Source organism: Choloepus didactylus, chromosome 3 (genome assembly GCF_015220235.1).
Source record: "Choloepus didactylus isolate mChoDid1 chromosome 3, mChoDid1.pri, whole genome shotgun sequence".
NCBI classification, from domain to species: domain Eukaryota; kingdom Metazoa; phylum Chordata; class Mammalia; order Pilosa; family Megalonychidae; genus Choloepus; species Choloepus didactylus.
Window position 1 is genome coordinate 205,176,654 of NC_051309.1, and position 17,726 is coordinate 205,194,379.

A 17,726-nucleotide genomic window follows, 5' to 3' on the forward strand; every position below is an offset into this window, starting at 1 on the left:
TTCTGTTAATAATAATTCAGAAATTATGACTGTATCCATTAAGTTCTATTTAATGAGTGTTAAAACTCAACATCAGTGGTTTTCAAACTTCAGTGTGCAAAAGAAACATGTGGGAAATTTAATAAAATGCAACTTCCAGGGCACCCCATACAGAGTCTAATTGAACAGATCTAGAATGGAACCCCAGGATTTGCATTTTTAACAAGCACCCCAAGTAAATATATTCTATAGTTTTTCAATCTAATTGTGGTTTTATAATCTAAATTGCATTTACATCATTAAAAGGAAAGAAAAAATGGAAGGCAGAGGACAGCACAAAATGCATCTTGACAGTTTTGTAAATAGTCTTACTCTGACTTTAAGAGATTTTAAATCAAAATTTTATGATTTATTAATCCATAATATGGATGCTATTTTTGAACAAAACAAATCAGAAAAAAGAAGAGATGTGTTCCCAGAAAATTATTCAGCTCCCCTAAAGCAAATCTCTTTCATATTTCAAGGAGCCTAGTTTTATATGTTCAAGATAATAGTCTTAGCTACAGTACTTCATTTAAGCTTAAGGCTTTAAGTTTTTGCATTCACTTTGACAGTATACAAAATAGAAGTATAAAAGTAACGCAACCAATTCAAGATGCTCCAATATTCAAAGCATCTTCAATATGCAGTAAAATATAGTCTATGACCTCAACTAGTTACTTTGCATAATGATGGCACTAAGTATAGCAAATCTAATTAGAACAAAAGTATAACATACAGTAATTGCTTTTTTTGAATCAACCTATTGTTCTTTGGAACAAATACTGAATTCTCCAATCCTTGGCAATTTAAAAACTCGTTGGGGTCTTGTTTGCATTGTTTTGTTTTTGTTCTTTATCCCTGGAATTGGGTTTTTCATCCTAGAGTTCATTACTCCTTAACAGAGCCAGCTACATGGAAATGTGATCATTCTGTCACACATCACACAGAGCCCGGTGCCTGATTTAATTCTCACCTATGACCACCTTGAAATGCATAATAATTTTTGAACAAGGTGTTTATATTTTCATTTTGCACTGGACCCCAGAAATTATGTAGATATTCTGACTCCTCATAATATTTAGCATACATTTAATGGGATTTTTCAACAAACATTACCAGTATCAATACATGGTTTTAGAAGTGCCCATAATCCATTTATGTGTTTGTTCATTGTACATATATTTATTGTGAATCACTTGGCTGCAAAAAGGAATAAAGATGCAGTGCCTATACACACAGAGTTCCCAATATAAAGGAGTAACGTGTTATCTTTATGTCAGAGAGCATGCATTAAATACTCCTCATGAGTAGTCTTCATGAATATGTAGTCACAATCTTATATGAATTTATTTATATACTAGCAGAATCATTGTACCTACTTTTCTAGGTACAAAGATATCATGACTATGACTAAAAATCAGGTAATACCAGATATTTTACTTCATGAAAAATAACAGAACTGTTCACTATTCAGCTGCATGTGATGGAGTCAGGTAAACAAAGTACCCCTCACCATCTCCTGTGAAAGTATTCCTCCATCACTCCTGAAGATGTTTCACCTGAAGACATAAATGATTCTCTCTTCTTCCATCTGAAAACGGATTCTGGTTTTTCCATTAACTGGATGAAGAAAATAACCACAAGTATAACTGATTTCAGTTTTTCAACCACATGTGCTAATAATCTCCACATAATCTTTTGGAGAAAGGGCATAGATGAAACCAGTCTGGAATCTGTAAAGGCCTCAGAAGGCAAGTCAACAGCAGTTATTCCTGAAGCTTCATTTTAAAAAATAAAAAAATAAGAACTACTGGGCTACATGGTAGCCATGTATGTGGTTCAAGGAGCAAATGCCTATTAACTGATCTCACAAGAGTTTTCTGCCCTTGGAGTTCGGAGTTGAAGGACACTGTACATGTATGCACCCAGATGATGCATTTTCTTACAGTACATTCCTGCCCCCAGCAGCTGTCACACTGAATTCTCTTTGTTCAGCAGGAAGCACTTCCTCAAGAGTCATACGTTTATTAACTTCCCCAGTACTTGGTGTTTTCGTCATAGTCAATATCTTCCTCCCAAACCCTTTCAGAATATGTTATTCTCAAGACCAAAGATTTCCAGCCATTTTAGGTTTTGCCTTTTTACCTACTAATCTTTGTTATCCTTTTGAACAAGGATGAAATCTTTTTAAAATTATACTACATAGTCCTGTCTTCATAAATACTATATTTTATTTAATGGACTTTATACTTTCCTTGATGACTCTTAATTATAATTTAGAAAATTGATCAAGAGATTTCTCCTTCTAGACAATATAAAGTAACAAGTCTAGAATTACCCTCCCTCTTGAAACAATAAAAAGCACAGAGAGCAATAGATAAACAACAATTCCCAGGAGGCTGAATTAGACTAAAATGTATCGTAATCCCTAGGAGATGAGAAACAGATCAGGTGAGCCCAACTATTGTCCCAGCTTACTGCCTTCCAGTTTATGATGAATGTCCTCAACTCACAGAGGACATGCAGCTGGGAATCTGAGGAGACCAAAGTGGCAAAAGTACTGGAGAGGAGAGGGCTTAATAGAGAGAGAACCCCCCCCTACAGAATTCAGCTGAATGCTGATCAGTGTGCTTGTGTAAGGAAACTAGCTGAAGCTAGAAAATGAATCACCCAAAAGGAATAGGGGAAGCAGTGCCTGGCATCATATAGGGAGGGAAATAGTGGTTTCTTCCTATTCTACCTTGAGTAGAAAACCCATAATCCTTGGGGTATTGTATAGAGTACTCAGAGGGTCAAGCATCGGTATTGAGGGACAATTAGTCCTCTCTTTTCTCACCTGACAAATCTTAAAAGCAATACCTGAAGGGATTAAACTGTTTCCAAATAAGTTAACTGCATCCCAGAATAAAGCTCAAGAATATTTATTAAAATGCAAAAATATTAAGTACTCTACTCCAAAAGATAAAAAACACAATGCCTGACATTCAATCAAAAATTACCAGGCATGCAAATAATCACAAAAATACATCTCATAATGAGGAAAGCAATCAATCAATTGAAACTGTGGTAGAACTGACACATATGCTAGAATTACAAACAAGGACATTAAAACAGTATTATCCCTATGTTCCATATGTTTAAAAAGTTAAGTAGAGGTGTGAAAGATATAAAAAAGACCCAAATCGAAGCTCTAGAGATAAAACTACAAACATCTAAAATTTAAAAAATGCACCTGATGGAAATAATAACAGATTAGACATGGCAAAAGAAAATATTAGTAAACTTGAAGGCATAGCAATGAAAACTGTCTACAAAGTAACACAGAGACAAAAATAATAATAAAAAGGCAAACGAACAGAGCATTCATGAGCTGTGAAGCTAATATTCCAATATACATGCCATTGGAGTCTCCAAAGAAGGAAATAGAAAAAATACTTGGAGAACTAATGGTTGAAAAATTTCCAAATTTGAAGAGACTCCTAAACCAACAGATCCCAGATGCTCAACAAACGCAAACACAAGAACCATGAAGAAAGCAACACCATCATAATCAAATTGTTCAAAACAAGTGATAAAAGAAAAAAATCATAAAATTAGCCAGAGGAAAAAAAGGACCTATTAAGTGCAGAGAACAAAGATAAGGATGACAACAGATCTCTCATTGGAAACAATGCAAGTGAGGAGATAATTTAGCAAAATCTTTAAAGTAGTTAAAGAAGAAAAACTGTCAATCTAAAATCTTCTAATCAGTGAAAATATCTTTCAAAAATGAAGGTAAAGTAGTGTTTCAGAAATACAAAACCATACAGAATTCAATAGCATCAGATATCACTACAAGAAATGTTACAGATGACCAACTGATATATGGTGTAATGATGGAGTGGACTGCAAGACCTATTGAGTTAGTAATTGTATTTTATTCAAACTATTGGCCCTATTTGGTTGTTTTTGTTTTTGTTTTTGTTTGTTTCAGTTCATGTGCTCAACTTTATAATTGCTTTCTTTTCAGGATTTTAACTATAAGTTCTTACAAATATCACTGCCCTTTGCTGTAGCAGCCTCCCTTTTCAGTCATAATTTTATGATTCTAATCAGTGGGCTTGAAACTAGATAAGAGAATTTATTAGAATCATGAATAAATTAAGTTAAAATAGCCTCATGAGCTTTAAGCCATAGTTTTATGTGATGTATTCAATTAGTCAGAAGCTTTTGTAACCCAACTACATTCTGGGAAAAAAAATAACAACTATTTTAAGGAAAACTACTACATATTAAAGGCACACTGTGTGATAGTATTAGAAATCCTTCACATATATTATTCCTAACCTTTCCCATCACTTCCATAACCACACAAAGTAGATATGTTTATGAGTAAAGACGTAGAATGGTATAGTGTTTTAGAACACCAGCTTTGAACCCAGATATCCCAAGTTTAAATCTCAGCTCTGCTCCTTCCTAGCATTGCATTTGTAGTCAAGTCCCATAGCCTCATATTCTTTATCTAGATGACTGCAGAGTCCCATGCTTTTCCACTGCATTACATGCCTCTGTAATTACTGGAAGTACAGTCAAATAGTGAAGAGTATATATGTTGAGCATTTATATATCTAATATTCATATAATAAACACAAGAGCACTAAAAGTTATCACTGTATACCTCTACCTAACTCCTGTCACCATACCCTTGAGGTCCAGAAAACAGAAAATTTCAAAACATAAAGGGATACTCTTAGATACAAGAAGAAAACCAGATACATCATCCAACTCTAATAATCTCTGTGATGGTTTGAAGCTATATATACCCCCAGAAGATCATGTTCTTAAAGCGAATCCATTCCTGTGGGTGTGGACCCATTGTAAGTAGGGCCTATTGTTGATTAGGATCTTAACTAAAGTTGAAGTGTGACTCACCTCCTTCAGAGTGGGTCTTAATCATCTTACCGGAGTCCTTTATAAGAAAATAAAAGACAAAGAAAAAGCTTCACAAAAGCACATAAAAAAGCCACAGAGAAGCTGAGAGAGAAAAACCAGAAGCTGAAAGCAACGAAACCTGGGAGAGAAGGACCAGCAGAAGCCACGTGGCATAGTTGCTGAGGTTCACCGGTAGCCAGTCTTCAGAGAGAAAGCATCAACTATTGATGCTTTTATTTGGACAATTTCATAGCCTCAGGACTGTAAGCTTGTAAGTTAATAAATCCCCATGGTAAAAGCCAACCCATTTCTGGTATATTGCATTTCATCAGCTTTAGCAAACTGAAACAATCTCCCAAGGTTAGCAGGTGCCACACAGTTTCCTAAAGGGCCCAAAGTTGCCAAGGAAATCAGAAAAGAAAATTGGGCCCTGTAGCATGAAAAATAGGCTAGATTCAGCTTGTCACTCCAAAATATGCCGCCAGAATAATCTTCAGGGACTCTGACTTAGCAATGAACCATAACTCAAGTAACGCAGTCACACCACTGAAATAACCCCTATTTAGGTCTAATCCTCAAGATGGTGAAGGATGCACTGCTTCCTTTTGAAGGCACATTAATTCTCTCAATGTTCATTCAGCACTTTACTGGCAACAGTCTGTAAGAATGTCATTTCATTTTTGCTCTTCAAATATATATAGAATTTATAGATGGCTTCTTTTCCAAATGATCAATGAATTCCAACTCTAGAATCTTAAGTCAGAATAGGAAAGCTTCAATGCATAGGTAGACCTAACCTCATTTAGACTTCAAATTACTATTGCTCTTGTGACTGATACTGTTATTCACAGAGTAATTCATAATCTCTGTGATTATTATGACATTCCATTCAGAGCAACATCTCTGAAAGTTAAAAAATGAAGAACAGTGAAATATCTGTGAATACAGGTCAAAGAGCTAATCATTTCAAAGTGTAGTGGGAAGATAGAATAACGGACTGAAGGCCAAGGGCCAAGTCACCTTGAGAGGCCATATCCTAAAACTTTATACTGGCTACTTAATCACCTTCTTCTATCTTTTCCCATCTTCCCTTCTGTACCTATCTTTTTCTTTTCCATTCATCCATCCTTACTTCTTCCTGTGCCTTCCTTTCCTTCTTTTTCTCTTTTCCTCCCTATCTCTTTCCTTTTCTCCTTTTTCCTTTTCCTTTGCTCCTTTCACTTCCTTTGATATAATAGAGTATTCAAGTCTAGTTGTTGTGTTTGTTGAATTATGTTGTAGAGTACCTATTCCTTTAAAAATTGGAATGAAAACTTTTCCAAACGTCTCAAGAATTTCCCACTGTGGCTCTTAATGCTTTTTCTACTGAGACAATGAGCCTTGCATCAGGACTCACAAATCTAAGGCTATTTTTGATTCAAGGCCCCAGAGGGTAAAATTTGACTTAATCTTAATTGTCATAATCAAAATGCTTTCAGCACTATCTCCCATTACATTCCTTCTTTTATTTCCCTGTTATAATCTACTATTTCTAAACATAAAACAAAACAATTCTTACCTTTGGCCATATTCTCAATATTTTTCTTAATTAAAAAATATAATTTCTTAAAAAAGGTTTTCTTTTGGGAATATAACTTCACTTTTAAACTATCCATGTTTTGGTAACAGCCTGAAAGAATGCATTGCTTTCCTTCTGAGAATCCTATAGTGAATCTGAAAGGAAAAAACCTAATATGATGAGCCATTTGGTTAAGACAATTCTTTAATGATACCCAAAGCCCAATAAGATCAATGAAAAATTGGGTTTTACATTGTGTAGTCATAAAGGGATCTTTTATGGAAGTGTGGACATATCCAAAGCCCTTACACAGAAATTGCTATAAGACAGAGGAACAAAGGTACTTGTGTCGGTTTGAATGCATTTTGTCCCCCAAACGCCATTATCTTTGATGTAGTCTTGTGGGACAGACTTTTGGTGCTGGTTAGATTTGCTTGCAATGTGCCCCACCCAGCTGTGGGTGGTGACTTTGGTGGGATACTCCCATGGAGGTGTGACCCCACCCATTCAGGGTGGGCCTTGATCAGTGGAGCCATATAAAACATGCTGACTCAAAGAGACTAAACAGAGTGCAGCTGTGAGTGACGTTTTGAAGAGGAGCAAGCTTGCTAGAGAGGAACGTCCTGGGAGAAAGCCATTTTGAAACCGGAACTTTGGAGCAGACGCCAGCCACGTGCCTTCCCAGCTAACAGAGGTTTTCCGGACGCCATTTGCCATCCTCCAGTGAAGGTACCTGATTACTGATGTGTTACCTTGGACACTTTATGGCCTTAAGACTGTAACTGTATAGCCAAATAAACCCCCTTTTTATAAAAGCCAATCCATCTCTGGTGTTTTGCATTCTGCAGCATTAGCAAACTAAAACAGTACTCCATGAGGATTATGATGTTTGATAAGTATTAAAAAAAAAATGTGGCTTAATAGAAACAGGGATTGAAATACCGAGCAAATCAAGAAAACTAGTGGTGGTAGAAAGTGAAAATAAGAGCATCAATAGACCATGACAGTCATGAATCAATGAACGTATACTGAGGGTCTATTCCATATCAAATTGAACACTAAGTTTAAAGCATACAGAGATAAACACAGAGTGTCTTCTCTCCAGGGTCTGCATGTTCTAGTGGGGTGGCCAAAACACAATTTACAGATAAGAACAGGATGCAACAGAAAATTTAAAGTGGGCTCCTAATTCAGATATGGAAGGAGTGGTCTGAGTGAGAGTGGCTTCCTGCAGGAGATATCACCTATCCACATTTCTTAGGGGACTGCAGGTGGGTGAAGGGGGTGAAAGAATATTTCAGATATTATGGTAGGTTGAAATATGTACCCCAACATACAGGTGTTCTTAATGTGTGCCCTTGTGAGTGTGAACCCAATGTAAATAGGACCTTTTGAAGATGTTATGTTTAGTTAAGATGTGGTCAATTGAAGAAGGGCAGGCCTTAATCCAGATTATGGAGGCCGTATGAAGAAAACCCAGAAGTTAGAGAAGCCAAGAAAGGAGAGGACATCGTCACGTAATGGGAAACCCAGGAACTCCAAGCATGGTTGGCAGTCAGCACCAGAACGCTACTGAGTTCAGGGAGAAAGCAAGCCTTGCCAACATCTTGATTTTTCATTTCATTTAGCTTCAAAATTGTGAGCCAATAAATTCTCATTTAAGTCAACCCATTGTGTGATATTTATGATAGCAGCTCTGACAAGATAAGTCAGGCATATAGATTCACAGATAAGGAGGCCACAGAGCACAAGATAGCTAAAGAAATTCAAGATGTAACACTTGCCATCAGAGATTGGGATTCCACAATTTTCTAAATAAATGGAAACATGTTTTATTTTTTTTTACTTCCTCTTTTCCTCTGTAAAGGCAATTTACAGTGAAAATAAAATGAGTTTTTTGCAGAGTATTGAGCACAATGTAGTCTAGCACAAAATATGCCACGTAATAAGTGTTCAATATCCAGATGATTCTCATCATCTGAGGTAGTCATGCTCTATGAAGTGGCAGCAAAACCTGAATTAGTGAACACTGAACCATTGTGCCCAGGGGATATACAAGGTTAGGTGTGTGCAAGCCTCTGTTCACAACATTTTCCTTAACCAATAAATATACAATTTTGTTTTACTTGTGTTTCTGTTTAATTTATTTACTAATTTATTTAATATATATTTAATATATATTGTTCATTCATTAACATTGAACTCATGGCCAGCAGCACTAAAACTCATGCCTGAATGAAGCTAAGCTAACATACATATGTGTGTATTTTCTCCAAAATGCACATCACACCTTCTTGTGCTGTGGAATACTAGACAACACTACAGCACTATGCTTAAAGGCATTTTAAACAGCGAAATCCCCATCAAGAAGCATGAAAATGCAGCAAACCCACCACTAAATATATCATAAAGAGGGCACATGCTTCCAGCTTTACAGCTGGAACAAGAGGGCAGAGCAATGTCTTGTTCAACTTCACCTGAGAATGTACATGTCAGGGAATTCAAATTTTTCAGTGTTCTGGACATATCTGTGAATGACTGTGAAAGCACCCAAGTATTGATTTGGGGGGGAGGGGTTATAAATACATTGTATCAAATATAATTGCATTTCATCTAATCTAGAACATCAAAGATAATAAGATACATAGTTATTTAATGTACCACATAAGGAAAAGAAAGAAAAAAGACATTGCAATTAACAGTAAGCTATAATCAATTTTAAGATGCAGACTACTTTCAAAAAAACCAAATGTAAAAAAAAAGTGTGTAGCTTAGAATGCATGAGAAGCAGTAAGTAGTTTATTCTCCCATTTCCATTCAGTGTGTTAATACTGAGAAAACCAAAGATAAGATCATTATCAAATTAACAAGGCATTATCATCAGTGCACCTCTAACACTATAGTTAGTTCTCCATATTATCAGTATATTTCTTCTGGAGTCAGTATCATATTAATCAATCAACAAGTAATGTTTAAAACATTATTGCCTGTATTATATCAAACAGCATGTTAGCAGCTGCCTTCTTTCTTACATGACTCCCAGATGATGGGAGTTGACACTGCCTTTCAGGCAGGCAGTTGTCAAGTTGGTCAGTATTTCAAGTCCCATGGTCCAAAGACAAGGAACTCTGTGCTAAGCTTAAGGAACCATGGTAAAAATTTTATGCTCACAATCCATCTTAATTTTCACAAGTTGAGTGTCATCCCAGCCCCTAACTGATACCTTAGACTGAATTCCTGAACTACTGCTCGCCTATTTTTAGTTATATTCAAATATCAGCCAACAGTTCTCTCTGATTAGCATTTCTAGGCAATCTCATCTTTGTCTGGCTGGAGGCTCTAAGGTTTTGTAAAAAAAGGTTACTATGATAGATTATGCAGCTTTTCAAAACAAATGATAAATGCAAAAAGGAATTATGAGTTTTTAACGATGTAGTTAAACTTAATTAAAACAACTACTGGTGCTGTTTTCTTGATTCTAAGTAAAGAATATCAAATGGAAAGACTAAGCAAGTTTTCAGAAATTAAGATGAAAATGTTATTGACTGTCTTTTTGTTGTTGAGTTGTAAAACTTTATACACTTTGAGTAGTAAATCGCTATGGAGTATATGGTTTCCAAGTATTTTCTCCCACTCTGCAGGTTTTCTTTTTACTTTCATGATAAAGCCTTTTGATGCTCTAAAGGTTTTAATGTCAATGAGGTCCCATTTATCTGTTTTTTCTTTTGTTGTTTGTGCTTTGGGTGTAAAGTATAAGAAACCATTGCTTAATACAGGGAATCATAGTGTAACCCATGGACTAAAGTTAATGGTACAATTATGATAATACTCTGTCATTAGTTGTGACAAATATACCACACTAATGCAAGGTATTAGTAACAAGGGCACATATGGGAACTTCATATTTTGCATGAGTTTTCTATAAGCCTATAACCTCTCTAATATAAAACATTATTGATTGCTATCACAGCAAATTAGAAGAGAGGTGAAAAGAAAACTTGGTGACTAAACCAAGTTCTTTAACTGAACTATCCAATAGTTAGCCACTGACCTACAGTGGCTCTGGAGCACTTGAAATGTGTCCAGTCCAAATTGAGACATGCTGTGAGCATAAAATGCATACTGGATTTCAAAGACTTTGTACAAAAAAAAGAATGTAAACTAGAATGTAATAATTTTAAAAAAAGAATGTAAATGACCTCATTAATAATTATTTTACTGGTTACATGTTAAAATTAAAATATTTTGGACATATTGCGTTACATAACATATACTATTAAAATTAATTGCACATGGTCTTTTTACATTTTTTAATGTGGCTACTGGAAACTTTTAAATTAGACAGAGGGTCACCTCTGTGGAGCCCATATTTCTATTGCCAGGGCTATTTTAGAGGCAGCCCCATGTAAAAAGCTTCCTAGTGGGTTCCTAAAACAATGTTGGGAGGTCCAGAGATGGTTACTTAGCTGACATGACCTCTCTTCCCAATCATTCTATGTGAAGCAATATATTAATGGATTCACAACACATTTTTGCCAGGGGGGAATATCTGCCCATGGATTTAATGTACATATAACCAGCATAAAAAAGACTGCCATGAAGCCCACCATCTCACCCTCAAGAGACTCTCTGTGCACTTCCAAGAGAAACCTCTTCCAAATTCACAATCATCTTACAAAGCTAGAGGTTTCTGTTTCTTTTCTCCCTTTTCACTGGTTCTCTGAAGCATAATCTCAAGTACCCACAAAGAAAGTCTTGAGCCTGTTCTCCTTTCAAAGATGTAAGAAGTATTCATTTTGAAATACATTAGGTGGTTTCTGCCTACTTTCGAAACAATGCAGTCTACATTTTACGTGACACTTATAGAGGTGTCAGTGGTTTGGGGCCAGATGCCATGGAGACTAGTTGAGTCTCCTGTGCCTGAGGAACCCACCACCCCACGAGGCTCTTTAGGCACCAAATCCCATGCAGTGGTCAAGGGTGTTAGGTCGGAGTCACTCAGGAATCCACACAACACAGCGAGTCATGGTTTAAGTAGAGAGTTCTAGGTTTATTAGAGGAAGAAAGCAGGTGGGAGCCAGCAAAAAGAAAGAAAGAAACTGGCTCCAGCTCTCTATCTGAAAGCAGCATTTTTTAAAGGAAAAACCCATGTTGGGATGGGAGGGTGTTGGGGGGAAGTGTGTCCTGTGCCTTGATTGGGTGAGTGGCTATCAATTTCTGGGCTGATTGGTTGCTAGGGTTCTGAGCATTATTATTCTTTGAAATGTAGCTGTGTTATCTATGTGGAGGAAGCAGGCCTTTTGGCTTGTTTGTGGTCGTTGATCTTATGGACCTATTTGATCTTGTCTTATCTGCCTTTAGGGGTCTAGGTGTCACTATGACTGGGATTTCTAAAATAGCCTTCAACCCTTAGTTTATGGTGCACCTGGTATCTATGAGATAAGCAGCAGGGCCCCTGGATCAGACATTCCTTCTATATATTAGACTCTTTTTTGGGGGGTCTGACAAAGGGGAGCCATTTGGGTGATCTCTCAGTGGTCACAATGCCAGGTGCTGAGGCAGAAGGAAGGAAAGGACTGAGAGTTGAAAGTCGCAGCAGTAAACAATAAGTGCTTAATAATGGTGCCACTTCCCAGGACTTCTGTTCCCTTGTGGGCAGACGTGAGCTAGATGGTGCAACAGTCCTGGACACTGGCTGCACAGCACAATCCCCAAGGGATCTTGATTTAGTTGTTCTGCCTGTGGGGCCCAACTGTGGATAATTTTTTAAATCTCAAAAGATTCTAATGTGCACCCAAGGCTGAGGACTACTGACCTAGATCGAGAGTGCTCAAACTGAGGCTCTGCAAGAATTGCCTGAGGGGCTTGTTAAAATACAGATGGCTGGCCTGCGGCAGCAGGAAGATTTGGATGAGGCCCACTGTTAGGCAGTACCCCACCCCACCCCCACCCTTAGAAATTCTGCAAAAAGTTTGCAATAACGTTTAAAATTTTAAACTTTCCAACTCCCAAATCCCTGCTTCTCAAGCTCCTGCTCTCAAACCATCCAATGGAAATCTGCCAACTACCCCCATTCCACTGAGAAACTGCCATATCTAATCCCACCAGTTCCCCATCCCTGGACAAAGAATTTCCCGCCAACCATCCTTTGTAAGCCCTACTGTTCCCCTCACTAGGGGCTGTCACCATCTTAGGCTTCCACCCACCTATGCATGGCCAGACAATAAAACTCCTTTGATCAAGTTTCGGTCTCTTCCCTTCATGATCCAAAAACCTAACACCCCCGAATCTGCATTCTCCCAAATTCTCAGGTGATGCTTAGAGTTCTGGCCCAGGAATCACATCTTAAGACCTTTCAGTTAGAAGAATGCCTAACCGGGCTCTACCTGTTTCACACATTCCTTCCTCTGGGAGTAGGTGTGGCCGATCTCACCAGTGAGTTTGGACGAAGGAACTGAGCATGCTCAGTAGAGCAACTTCTCTTTTCGATTGTGTCTGCCTAGAGAGTCGTTGCCCTCTGATCTGCTCTGCACTGTGTGGTTAGCTTATTGGGGCAGGGTCTGTACGTTTAGGAGAACAGCCTCCAGTTTTATGTTTTGTTTTGTCTGGAGAATCAGAGTTCAATTTTGTCCAAGTATTAGATCACAGAGCTAAAGTCGTCTTCTCCAATGTCTTTAGAATGTTAAAATATATAGTATATGCGTATACATTTTAGTCTCCATTCATCTGTCTTCTGGGTCCACTCTCTCAATATATTCTAAACTTGGGATGGAAAAAAAAAGGAGTGCTATTTATTGGCTCCCTAAATTCCCAACATAATTCTTCCCTTTTGAAATGGATTCTCTTCTTGGCCTTTTGAAAGCAATATAAACAATTTCACTGACTTAGTAAACAGGGCTGTAAAAACTGAAGAGAAAACATGGTGTGTACTCAATGGGATAAATTCTCTGAGAAAGACAAGACAAACAGACATGACACATCCAGAACATACAATTATTAAAATGTATGGGTGAATTCCATGCTGCACACATTCCACAAGCTTTCACCTTATTTAACTCCAATTTTCTAAGACTGCAAAAAGGAAAAGTACAAGAAAGACATTCTGAACTGTAGCCTATAAGAGCACCAAGTAAAGTAAATATTTATCAAGTCATAATAATAATGGTAGGTGTCTTGTCAAACCCCTGCCATGTGCCTGGTACTGTCCTAAACTTTTTGCACTGTATCATCCTACTAAATAACTCTCTGCACATGTTGTATTGTTAGGTAAAGAAACTGAGGCATATCCAGGTTAATACCCAGCCAAAATAAAGAGTGAACTGGAATTCACACCCTGGTCTGTTTGGGTGGAAAGCTGATGCTCTTTCCATACGTTTATAGCCAAACATGTGTTTATAGCTATGAAAGGTGAAAAAAAGTAAAATGTATAATACCCAAAAGCACATAGCCTAGTTGAGGAGGCAAACGTGTATGTAAGAAAAATTAAACAATAACACAAGATCTAAAGATCAATATAATATTATTTTTACTCCATTCTAGAAAATGTCACAAAAACACTGAAATGACTGTATTTGTATCTTAAAACAATGAATAATATCCAAATGATTTAGAATATGGTTAGTCCCTCATAAATAATTCTGTTTCTAGGAAAAAATATGTCTAAATAGAATCTCTGAGAGATTGAGATCCTTTAGCAAAGTGCATTCTATTTCTTCTCTAGTCTTCCGATGATTTGCTCAAAGTAGCCACAATTTCTTTCTTCATAAGTCCTTATTATATGGTTAATCTCTTCTGGTCCCCTTCTGGGTTTCATATCTAGACCGAATGTTAACGTAAAATCTAGTGAAGCCCAGACTAACACTGCCCGAAGGTAGAAGATTCTTCATGTCAATTATGTGCTTTGTTTCTGCTTATTCCTCTCTAAATATATAGGAACACAATGATTTGATTGATAAAAATAAAAAAGGTAGAGAACTTGCCATCACATCCTAGGGGAGAAAAAACTGAGTAAGGCATCCATACACCACTAACATTCAAACAAAATTAAACCCCGTCAGAAAGGAGAATGTTATAGAATTGCTATAATCAAATGTAACACAAAGAAGCCAGAACAAAGGGAGAATTACAAAGCAGAATCACCAATAAAATCCATTCTGCAATTCAATAACCAGAGGCAACCAAACATAGTGGATTCAAGATTGAATCTCATTTGGCCAACAACTAACTGTGTGAGCTTGACAATTCATTTTACATTTCAGGGCCTGTTTCCTTTGTAGTAAAACAGGGAGATTGTACTAGATCAGGGGTTTTTAGAACTCAGTTGGAGGGATATGAAATTAAATGGGAGAATGCATCTTTGTTTCCTGTAATTTCTGACTAAAATTTGTATCATTTCCTCTAATTATGAATATGTGATAAACCACAGTATTATTAGCAGTACTTGTAATTCTGTCAAGTATAAATCACAGATACTTTCACATTGCTGTAAAGTTGTTGCAGATATTTCAAAATTGTGTTTATGATCACTAGCTATTTAAATTTACAGGAATCATGAAACTTACAACTATTTCTTACTATTTAATGCATTAATATAGAAACACATCAGCATATCACAAACTTTAAAATAAATTTGCAATAAATATATTTCCACATAATCTGTTTCCTTTATAATCATAGGCATGCCAGTGATTTTTAAAATGTTTTTTCCAAGGAGATTTCCCAGACTGTCAACAGGGTTTCCTGGGTTCCACTGTGTCTAAGGGCCATTCCCACTAAAATTATAGAATTCTAAATCTGCTGATGCAAATCTAGAGATTTACGGGCAAGGACACATACCAAGATATGTGCTAAACAATAGCAGGAGATTGAAACAACTACCATGTGCAGAGTGAGGTGGCATCTACAAACAATAACAGTGTTGGAATTCATTGTGTGCAACTTCAGGTCATGTAGTTTGAGAGAGAAAAGCTGAGAGAACAAATAAGGCAGAGCAGTAAGTAGGAAACAGGTAGACAACAAATGCATCCAGGATGATGCAGACATACAGAAGAGCCCACATCTTCAAAAAGGTAGAAGTATGTGCTACCCCCAACATCTATTCACAACCATTTCCTCATATGGGCAATTACTTGTTAGCAAGCAACAAGTTAAAAAGCACAGGAGATTCTGTGGCACACAGATTGCAACTCTCTTAATGCATATGTGTGTGTTCTGATGAGAAGTGGAAGAAACTGCATGATCTGATAATTATTATGTTCATGAACTTGGGTTGGGTGCATAAGTTAAAATTACAACAATGTCCTTAATGGTGTGTGGCTACTGGGTTAAAGCATGTGAACTATGTATAAATCTACCCTAGCTTCTACCAGCAGTGAAAAAAAATGGAAAGGCTTTACTAGAAAGAAAAATCTAAATAAGCTGAGGCATCTCCTAGCAGCAAAATTGAAGACTAGAAGGAAATGGATTAGTAGGGTCTCTTAAAATTTACTGTGCAAAAAAAGCTTCAGGGTGTTGGCTAAAGTGAAGATTTTAGGTGTCCCCACTAAAGATACTGACTCAGAAGCTTGGAAGTGGGATTCCATAAATCTGCCTTAACAGTCACCTCAGGTTGAGTCTGATGCAGGTGATCTGCAGACTGTACTTGGAGAAACACCAGCTGAGGATCTGAGTGGGGCATTTTGAGCCAAAGAAGTAAAAGAGTCAAACCAACATTGTCAGCCTATATCTACTCCAGTTCAGGAACATGAGAAGGGCCTTGTACATGTGGAAAATATTAAAAATGGGTTAAGAATAAGATAAAGAAGCCAAAGAGAGGGCAGTTGCTTTCAGGACCAGGTGGAAGATCAAGAGATAAGGGGGGTGGTGAAAACAAGAAGTGATAGGACATTGGGACAACCATAAAAATTGCTCTCCCTTGGCCAGCTACATAGAAGGCTCAACTTATTAAAAGAGTGAACCTTGAGGAGTAGGTGGCTGAGAGCCTTCCACAACGTAAGGCTCAGATACTCAGACAGGAGCAGCCCTGAAGGAAAGCAACTGGAGTCCAGGCAGGGTGAAAATCCTACATCCCTGATCAATATAGCATCTACACAAGAGCACATGCAGACACTGATTTAGATGAACCCTTTGTTCTGGGATTATCTGGCATTTTCTTCCATCTCTGTGAACTCACTAGGGCACAATTTCAACTATTTAGTAATTCTTGTTGGAATGATACACTGGCCAAATTGCCTTGGTGCTGTATCAAAGAGCACAATAGAAGCAGAGAGCTGCGTTGATCTCATGGGGTTGCTGAAAGCCCTGTATCAGCCTGGTCACAAATTCAGGTCAGCCAAATGCTGCTCTGAGCCCATTATTATTTTTTCTCTTCATGTAGCACCAGTGAGGGATCAGATTTTCCTACCCACCATCCAAGCCCTGCTAAACACAGCTCCTTATCAGAGTCCAGAGAGAAGCCTTTTAACCTCAGATAAAGGAACTGAAGAAGAGGAGTTATTGGAAACAAATAATGCTGACAAATTGGCCTATTCCATCGCTTCTCCAAAACAGGACTTGCCCTTGGAACTTAGAGAAAGGAGAAAGTAATGGTTCCTCATGCTAATTAGGTCTCAGGAAACATACCTTTGAATTCAAAAGAGTGGTCACAAGATGATGCCATTTTAAAAGAGGGAGAGGGTGAAAGGAATTACCTATTGACCGCCTAAGTGCTTAGTTCCTAGATAGGTGCATTATCTAATCAGTAGGCACTAATCCACAATTTGGTAAATAGGATAGTACAGACACAAAATCAGTACAAATTCCCTCATTTTGCACAGGAGGAAACTGAGGCCAAGAAAGAATAAGTAGCAGAACAAGGATTAAATATTATTTTCTGCTTCCTTTATCTAACCTCTTTTCAAAGTACCTGCAACCTCCCTTATAAGCAGTCAGACACATGTGTTGATAGACTCTAAAGAATTAATATTTTTAATGAAGTCAAGCAATGTAGTGGATATAAATCTCAGTCCATAAAAAAATGTGGTGTCTTAGTTTCCTGGCTGTTAAAACAAATACCATACAAGGGTTGGCTTAGATAACTGGAATTTACTGGCTCACAGTTTTCAGGCTGGAAGTCCAAAATCAGCACATCATCAAGGCAATGCTTTCTCCCTGGGGCTGGCTGCCAGCAGTCCTTGGCCCTTGGCTTTTCTGTCACGTGGCAATGCACATGGCGACGTGTTCTGCTTTCCATTCCAGT

At 37.5% G+C, this 17,726-nt stretch overlaps 1 long non-coding RNA gene across 2 annotated transcripts in view; it reads right to left on the reverse strand.

The window, feature by feature from the left end:
* Window positions 1-1,554: 1,554 nt before the first annotated feature.
* The window catches only part of LOC119530089, a 383,936-nt gene continuing 367,764 nt past the window's right edge, over window positions 1,555-17,726 (reverse strand). For both annotated transcript variants that reach the window (XR_005216022.1, XR_005216021.1), the window contains one exon: window positions 1,555-1,641. This is a non-coding gene — a long non-coding RNA (uncharacterized LOC119530089). The remainder of the gene's footprint in view (window positions 1,642-17,726) is intronic.